The sequence below is a fragment of the Chiloscyllium punctatum genome, chromosome 31, assembly GCF_047496795.1.
Source record: "Chiloscyllium punctatum isolate Juve2018m chromosome 31, sChiPun1.3, whole genome shotgun sequence".
NCBI classification, from domain to species: domain Eukaryota; kingdom Metazoa; phylum Chordata; class Chondrichthyes; order Orectolobiformes; family Hemiscylliidae; genus Chiloscyllium; species Chiloscyllium punctatum.
Window position 1 is genome coordinate 24,115,768 of NC_092769.1, and position 9,305 is coordinate 24,125,072.

At 43.5% G+C, this 9,305-nt stretch overlaps 1 pseudogene; it reads left to right on the top strand.

Annotated features, from left to right (window-relative positions):
- The first annotated feature begins 1,343 nt into the window (after positions 1-1,343).
- Positions 1,344-2,225, top strand: LOC140456865 (cyclic AMP-responsive element-binding protein 1 pseudogene; annotated as a pseudogene).
- The last annotated feature ends 7,080 nt before the right edge of the window (positions 2,226-9,305 follow it).

Consider the following 9,305-nt stretch of genomic DNA (forward strand, 5'->3'; position numbering starts at 1 on the left):
AACAGTATGGAATGGAACTGACAAGGGAGCAAGCTATCCAAGATCTGGCCCTGTGCAATGAGGCAGGAATAATTAATGACTTCAGAGATAGGGATCCCCGGGGAAGAAGTGATCACCGTATGGTTGAAATAGAATACCTGTGGAGAGTATGAAGATAAAATCTAATAACTGGGTCCTGTGCTTGAACACTGGGAACTACAATAGAATGAGAGAGAATCTGGAGAAAGTAGACTGGAAACAAAAATTTTATGGTGGGAAGTTGATGAGCAGATTTGACGAAGGTCTATTTCGGTGAAAAGCAAGGACGAGATGAAAAGGCATACTCGGCAATGGGTATCTGAGGAAAGTGATCAAATTAGACCATAAGTCCATAAGACATAGGAGTGGAAGTAAGGCCATTCGTTCAATCGCGTCCACTCCACCATTTAATCATGGCTGATGGATATTTCAACTTCACTTACCCGCATTCTCCCCATAGCCCTTAATACCTTGTGACATCAAGCATTTATCAAGCTCTGCCTTGAATACATTCAGCATCCCAGCCTCCACTGCACTCCGTGGCAATGAATTCAACAGGCCCACAACTCTCTGGCTGAAGAAATGTTTCGGCATTTCTGTTCTGAATTGATCCCCTCTAATTGTAAGGCTGTGCCCACCGGTCCTAGTCTCCTCGCCGAACAGAAACAATTTCCTAGCGTCCATCCTTTCCATGCCATGTATTATCTTGTATTTTTCTATTAGATCTCCCCTTAATCTTCTAAACTCCAATGAATACAATCCCAGGATCCTCAGCCATTCCTCATATGTGAGACCTACCATTCCATGGATCATCCATGTGAATCTCTGCTGGACACGCTCCAGTGCCAGTATGTCCTTCCTGAGGTGTAGGGACCAAAACTGGACACAGTAATCCAAATGGGGCTTTTTAAAGTCTCAGTAGCACATCGCTGCTTTTATATTCCAAACCTCTTGAGATAAGTGACAACATCGCATTCACTTTCTTAATCACGGACTCAACCTGCATGTTGACCTTTAGAGAATCCTCGACTTGCACTCCCAGATCCCTTTGTACTTTGGCTTTATGAATTTTCTCACCGTTTAGAAAGTAGTCTGTGTTTGTATTCTTTTATCCAAAGTGCAAGACCTCGCGTTTACTTACATTGAATTCCATCAGCCATTTCCTGGACCACTCTCCCAAACTGTCTAGATCCTTCTGCAGCCTCCCAACTTCCTCAGTACTACCTGCCTGTCCACCTAACATCGTATCATCAGCAAACTTCGCTAGAATGCCCCCAGTCCCTTCATCAACATCATTAATATATAATGTGACCATGCAGGTAACCATGCCTGAGATCCAATCAACAACAAGTCAAGCAGTAACTTCAGTGCAATTGCCGAATGGGCAGACTATTCAATTCCAAGGAGTAATCCAAGCACCTCAGTCCTCATTCATACAGTCCCCTCAAGTTCAGACTGTTCAGATTTCTATTATACTTGAAAATGAGCACTCCCAGGAATCTGCTTAGCATGACTGACTCTCAGAAACATAGAGAAATTCTATCGAGACAGCCTTCGTACAGGAAAATCCTGAATGGGCTTTCTTCTGATCCCCCCGTGTGCCAAGAAATCGATGAGGAGAAATCAGAAGAAGAGTCTGTCTCAACCATAACTACAATGACGATGCAGGCACCCATCTATCAGACTCGCAGCGGACAATACATTGCTATTATACAGGGGGGAGCAATTCAGCTGGCCAACAATGGTAACGATGGAGTGCAGGACTCCAGACACTAACAATGACCAATGCAGCTACAGCCAAGGTTGGAGCAGCCATTATACAGTCTGCACAGAGCCCTGATGGACAGGAAATCTTTGTGCCGGGCAGCCACGTGCTTGTACAAGGTGCTGCTGGAGATGTCCAAACCTATCAGATCCGTACAATTCCTAATTCCACTGCTGGTCAGGGAATGTTTATGGCATCTTCACCAGTCCTGCAAAGCTAGCCCAACAATGCTGAAGAAACCACTCATAAATGTGAAATCTGCCTCATGAAAAACAGGGCAGCAGCTCGAGAGGGCCGTCACAAGAAGAAAGAGTGTGTGAAATGCTTGGAGAATCGGGTTGCTGTTCTGGAAAATCAAATTGAAAGAGAAAGCGTACAATGTGGCCAAAGACAGCATAAAACGAGAACTTGGAAAACATTAAAGGTCAACCGAAAGCCATAAAAGAGCTATAATGAAAAATAATATAGAACATGAGAAAAGTAAACTAGCACAGACTATAAAGACAGAGAAAATGAGAAGAAGCATTTAGATATGTGACATCATAATGGAGGATACTGATATCTTTCCAGTAACTAGCAAAGAGACAAAGGTAGGTGAGGATTTGGAAACTATCATTATTACAGAACAGCTAGTTTTATTTATTTTTTTTTTTGTTTTTATTAAAACAGTGAAGGGGAGGGTAATTCCTGCTTTTTTTTACCCCCACACTACCGCCTAACTGCGGTAGTGCTTATTTTTTCCCCAGCACCCATGGCGTGTGTGTGCAGGTGTGAGACACAGTGAAAGACACAAAGTGCACGAATCTTTATTCAATTTCCACCAAAAGGAAAATAGGAAAACACCCGAGTGGCCAGTGACAAGCACTGCCCTTCACATCAAAGGGCAATGCTGTGTGATCAAAACAGTGAAGGGGAAGGTAGGGACGAAATAAAAATAGAGTTGGACAGGGAAATGATACACTCCACTCCCTGCGGCGCCCACCTCTCCCTGAACAACTCCAGGGTGTTGGTGGACACCGCGTTCTCCTTCTCCAAGGACACCCGGGCTCTAACGTAACCCCGGAAGAGGGAACAGCTAGTTTTAGACTGTTTGGAGGTAATTGAGCTAAAAATAGAAAATGCTCCTGACCTTGATGGAATGCATCCCAGGGTACTAATAGAGATGCCAGGAAAAATAACAAATGCACTGGCAGTAAATTTCCAAAATTCATTGGACTCTGTAGCAGTCCCAGCAGATTGGAAAACAGCAAAAGTGATGCCACTGTTTTTAAAAGGAGGTGGACAAAACGTGGGGAATTATATACCAGTTAGTTTATTCTCTGTAGTGGGAAAGATGTTTGGGTCTATTATCAAGGAAGAAATAACAGGGAATCTCGATGGAAATTGTCCCATTGTACAGACACAGCATGGGTTCATGAAGGGCAGGTCATGCTTGACCAACCTTGTAGACTTCTATGAAGACATTTCAAGCAAGGTGGACAACGGGGACACAGTGGATGTGGTGTAGCTGGATTTCCAAAAGACCATCAACAAGGTGCTGTGCAAGAGGCTGTTGCATAATATAAGGGTGCATGGCGTAAGGGGTAGAAGATTGGTTGACGAATAGGAAGCAAAGTGTGGGGATAAATAAGTATTGTTCTGGCTGGCAATCATTGACAAGTAGTGTGCCTCAGGGATCAGTGTTGGGACTGCAATTATTTACAATTGATACAGATGATTTGGAGTTGGAACTGTGAGAAACAAAGCCCACTCACTTCAATAATTTCAGTCCGAGATAAGATCTGAATCATTAGTGTAATTTATTTTACACTTGCAAGTGGGTGTGATGTCCAGTGTCTGTTAGGCAGAGGACATACACACACCAAATTCAATTCATACATAATATTTATATATTTTGATGTCTTTTGTTTTAAATTGCTCCTCCCCTGCTTACATCGTCCACTTCCCTAAGAGCGGCCCCCATTACCCCCGTTTATCTCTTGCCTTATCTGGCCTTGTCTGTGACAAAATGCTTATTCCTGGCCTCACAAGGCTGTTTGACCTCATCCTGCTGTAGGTCATTGTTCTGCATATTCTTTCTTCATCATTATCTGCCCCCTTCATCTGTTCCTTTCCCGAGGCCGTTCTGATCCCTATGACCCTTTTAATTGGGGTTTGTTCCTCTGTCTCTGTAAAAGTGGGAAACAGATGTTTATAACTACTGTTTGTACAGGCGTATCTAGCTTAACTTCATCCCCTCACAACATCTTATCTACTTGCCCGTAATGTCTACCATTGTTTTGCAGTCACATTTCATTCTGACATACAATTTTTGCTAATACAAAAACAATTATATATTTCCTCCACATCGTTTCCATTCTTGTTGACTCAGCTCGTGGCTAAAACAATTACACACTGGTGTGAGTTTATTTAACTTTGTGAAATGGAATTGCAGAATTGCAGAAGTAACATTAGTTTACCTATATCTCACAATTTCCCCCTTTTCTTTAAGTACCATTTGTTATCTTCTGCATTTTTCTTTTAGGGGCACCTGTTTCATCAAGGCTGTTTCAAACAGTCTTTGGGTGAGCCCTCGTATACAGGGTATGATAAAACAGCCAATGGCCACTAATACCCCGACTACTACTATCAGGGAAGTAAAGATAGCAACCACCACCCCCTTCCATTTTCCAAACCACGATTCAAGCCATCCTGTGAGAGATGTGTCCAGTCCTGAATTCTCAGCCAGTTCCTCTGCGAAGGTAGTCAATCCCCTTAAGGCCCGAGTAATTGAACCATCAGGTGCAGTGTTATTAGGAATAAAGGTACAACAACTTCCTCCTAACATCACACACACACACCCTTTTTCTGCCAAAATCATATCAAGGGCTATTCTGTTTTCCCATGCCATCCTACTTGTCGCATCAAGCTGGTCTGATATTCCTTTAACCGCATCTCTTGTATACTTTATAAATCGCTGTTAATTATAGAAAATGTAATTTATCCAATCTACATTTTTATTAATTGTTACCCACCAAACGAGAGCTGACTCAAAGCCTACTGCAATCCGGTACTCCCCTAGGGACTCCGACAGAATCGAGATAAATCCTATCATCGAAAGAAGGGTCTAACAGTAATCTCTTACCCCTTCCTTTTTCACTACTATCGTTTCCTTCTCAAATGCCAGGGTAAATGGAATTGCCAATTGTACAATTGCACATATCCCTCTCCAATTTGGAGGTAGCCTGGGTCTCAATATTTTGCCTCCACAGTACCACCACAGATCCGCTCGGGGAACCTTCAGTGCTGAGTAGTTCCCTCCCTTCTCCGTTTCGGTAACATGCTTAATCTCTGTACATAGTTTCAGCTCCCCCAAATCTTTCGACCGACTTGTACCTCGTCTACGCACACACGATGTTTGATTTCCAACTGCAGCGGAAAACAGGGGGTGGAGCTTTTGCATCTTTCTTCTCCAAGGGAGGGAACATCGGAGATAGGGAGGTACAATTCCTATCATTCCATGCAGTCTCATCCTGATACAGGGCTATCATACATTTCATGCCCTTCCTGTCTCGCTTCCATCTGAGCGGAAAGGGAACCAGCTGGGCCACTGGCCGAACGGAGACACATGGAAAGCAATTGCTTTTGTTCAGACTTTTTACAGTATACTTTACCCATTCAACCCAGGTATTTGCATCCTCGTACCCAGTTGCTATTTCAATGGTCTGTTTCAAGTCCTTTACCTCGATAAATTTTACTAGTTTAGGATCAGTGGGAGGGGTGAAAGATTGTATCTTATTACCCAGTAGTTCTACGCATTTTCCCCGTCCTATGCTAATTGGAAAACAATAGCCCAATAAATCCTTCCCATTTGCTTTCATTTCTATCCCAAATGTTTCATTTCATTGTATCTCATAGGTGCCCCCCACCCCCCCGCCAGGATTATTTCGTGCCATGTGGTTTTCCTTATTGTTAGGTATATTGGGTTACACTTTTTATCAGGACAATGGCGAGCTGGTTGGAAGTGGGTCCGGTGTACTGTGACGAGACCATTATACTAAGTACCATCCCCAAGGCCATCCCCATAGGAATTAAAACGTATCTCAGAGCTGCGGTACTGTCTCTGATTATCTACATTCCCACATTTTCCTAAGCTGCATACATCAGCGTCTATTACTTGTGATTATCAGATTCAGGAACCGTTAATAATACATATGAAAATGATATTTGATGAAATCCCAATACGAAGAGGGCTAGCATCATAACTCTAAGCATTCCCAGTATTCTATACATCATGCTGAAGCACAAAAAGACTTAATATACAATCTTACAGAAATAATCCCGTCTCCCGTCGCCACTGTATAATTTGTTATTCAAAGTCTCTTTAGTTTGAGTTTCAGCGGATCTTGCGTTGATTCGGCTGAACGGACTTCTTCCTCCACGGGAGAGTCCACAGGCCCTATGATCCGCGTGTAATGAGTCCAGCATTTCTCCGCTGTCCTTATTGCCGTTTCGGTAGTCAAAAGAGCCTGGTACCGCCCTTCCCAGTCCGGCTGCAAATTAGTCTCTGTCCATGATTTTACTAAGATCCAATCGCCCGGCTGGATGGGATGAACGGTGAATTCAAGGGGTGGCGTCTGTGCCAATAAACGCTGTTTCCTTAGGAAAGACAAAGAGGATGACAAGCCCAGTATGTACGTCTTTAAAAACAAACATTTAGTTTCGGGAATTGGCAATTCTCCATTCGTTCCCAAGTAAGGTAATCCAAATAAGATTTCATTGGGGGATAGTCCCAAATCTTTCTTTGGGGCTGTTCGTACTCGCAAGAGAGCTATAGGTAAACATTTGGTCCAAGGGAGTCTGGTTTCTATTATCAATTTAGAGAGCTGTCGTTTGAGTGTTTGGTTCATTCTCTCAACCTTTCCCGATGATGGCGGGTGCAAATGAAGTATGGAACTCCAGGAAATTCCCAACCCTTTCACTACTCCCTGTAACACTTTCGAGGTAAAGTGAGTTCCTTGGTCGGAAGCAATATGGTTCACGAGCCCATATCGGGGAATTATGTGCTCCAATATTGTTTTAGACACTCCTCTCGCAGTGGCGGTAGCTAGGGGGTATGCCTCAACCCAACCAGATAGATGATCTACTATGACCAACATATAGTTTAGTCTGCCTACCCTGGGGAGTTCAGTATAATCTACTTGTATACTCTGGAAAGGTCTCAATCCTGGGTCTCTTCCTCCCGGAGGTTTCTCAAGACTTCCTTATTTACCTTTTTGCATATGATACATCCCTCACATATTTGTCTCGCAATTGTATATATCCCTTTACATCCATATTCCTTAAGAACTAAATCGCACATTGCTTGTACTCCCCAATGGCTGCCTTGGTGTAGGACAGCCATAATCTCTCGCATCATCATTTTGTTTAACATTTCCCTTGCATCAGGTAACCTCCAATGGCCGTCTGCTGTTTTTACAGCCCCTAAATCTCTCAATTCATTTTCTTCGCTTTCAGAAAATATAGGAACTTCCCGAGGACCTGGGACAGTAGGTTATAGGGAAGGAATCACCACTTCTTGTGGGTTCAAGGCGGTTTCCCTCGCCACTTCATCGGCTAATCTATTTCCCCTAACGTCTGGTTCATTTCCTTTCTGATGACCATTTACATGCACTATTGCTATTTCTCGGGGGAATAATAGGGATTCTAAGACCCGTTTAATCAATTCTTCATGTACTAATTCCTTCCCCCACCTCTGGGTTAATACTCCCAAAGCCGCTCCCTTATCCTCGGTAGCAAAGAGGTGGAAAGGTTTATCTACAGAAGGTAAGGCTGACATGGGGGCATGGATCAGATCTCTTTTGAGTTTTTCAACTAGTTCTTTGTCCTCATCATCCCAACATAGACATTTTGATTCCACATCTAATATTTTGAGATATAATTTCTTAGTCTTCTGTGCATAGGAATCAATCCACAATCTGCAATAACCCGTTTGACCCAAAAATTTGCGAAACTCCCGTTCAGTGCTGGGCAGCGGCATTCCCACTATTCCCACTATTCCCTCTATCCGTTCCGGGCTTATCTTTCGCTTTCCCTGACTAACTAAATGTCCCAAGTATTCCACTTCTTGCTCCACATATTGTAGTTTGTTTTTAGATATTCGCAGTCCCTGCTGACCCAGGAAATTCAATAATTTGTTAGTGGCTTCTACTACTCTTTCTCTTCCTTTTCCTGTTACCAAGAGGTCGTCCACGTACTGCAACAGGGTAGTCCCCTTGGGGCTGCTAAATTTCTCCAATATTTGTTCTAACTTTTGTTCAAATAAATTTGGGGATTCCGTAAACCCCTGGGGAAGCACAGTCCACCGGTATTGCTGTTTTTGTCCTGTCTTAGGGTCTTCCCACTCAAAGGCAAACAAATTCCTCTGCCAAGGGACAAGCCCAAAAGGCATCCTTTAAATCTATCACACTAAACCATTTGTGGTCATGAGGGACCTTACTTAATAAGGTATAGGGGTTTGGCACCACTGGGTGCCTGATCTGTACTATTCGATTTAATGTTCTCAAATCCTGCACCAATCGATAAGTTCCATCGGATTTCCGCACTGGTAGTATTGGGGTATTATAAGGAGACATACATGGCTCCAACAGTCCATCTCTAATCAGTCCTTCAATTACTGGCTGCAGTCCTCGTTTACCTTCTATGGAAATGCGATATTGTCGCTCACAGACAACGTCCCCTTTTCCATTTTTTAAAATTTACTTCAAGGGGAGGGATCTGTAGTTTTCCAGAATTCCCTTCCCTCGCCCAAACAATAGGGTCTATCTCCCTCTCTCCACATCCTCTGTCAACATTGCCTTTGTGCAACTAATTCTCTTTCCTGAATTCCAATCTCCAGTCCTAAGAGGATAATTAAGTCTCTCCCCAGTAAGTTACTTCCTATATCAGGGATATACAACAGTTCCCCTGTGACCCTATCCTTAGGACCTTCTATCATCATAGAATATCATCAAATACTAGAACAGTAAATCCTTCCCCTTTTTACCCCCGAAACAGTAATTGACCGTGTCGACATTTCTACTTTCTTTTGTTTAAAATTCAGCGATGACCGTGCTGCCCCTGTATCTACAAGGAAGACAACCTCTTCCCTACACGGTCCCACCTTCAGATTTATCAAGAGTTCCTGGTGGGTCCCTGGGGGCAGGAACCCCCGACACCCCTATTCTTCATAAAAATTCATAAGCGGAATTTCCCTCTCTTCCCTTTTCAGTGCAGGACATTCCCTCTTAAAGTGCCCTATCTTTCCGCAATAATAGCATCCTGCCTGTGGAGACCTCCAGCTCTGCCCCTGTCGCTCGAACCCTCTGTCAAACGCTCCCTCTTGTCCTCTCTGTCCGACATGCTGCCACCCGTTGCTCCGGTTGCTCACTGTTGGTTCCATTCTTTTCATAACTACCTCATCAACCGCAGCTACCATCATTTTCACCTTCTGTTTTTATCTCTCATCCTCTCTCTTTACAAACACTTTCTGTGCCTCTCTTAA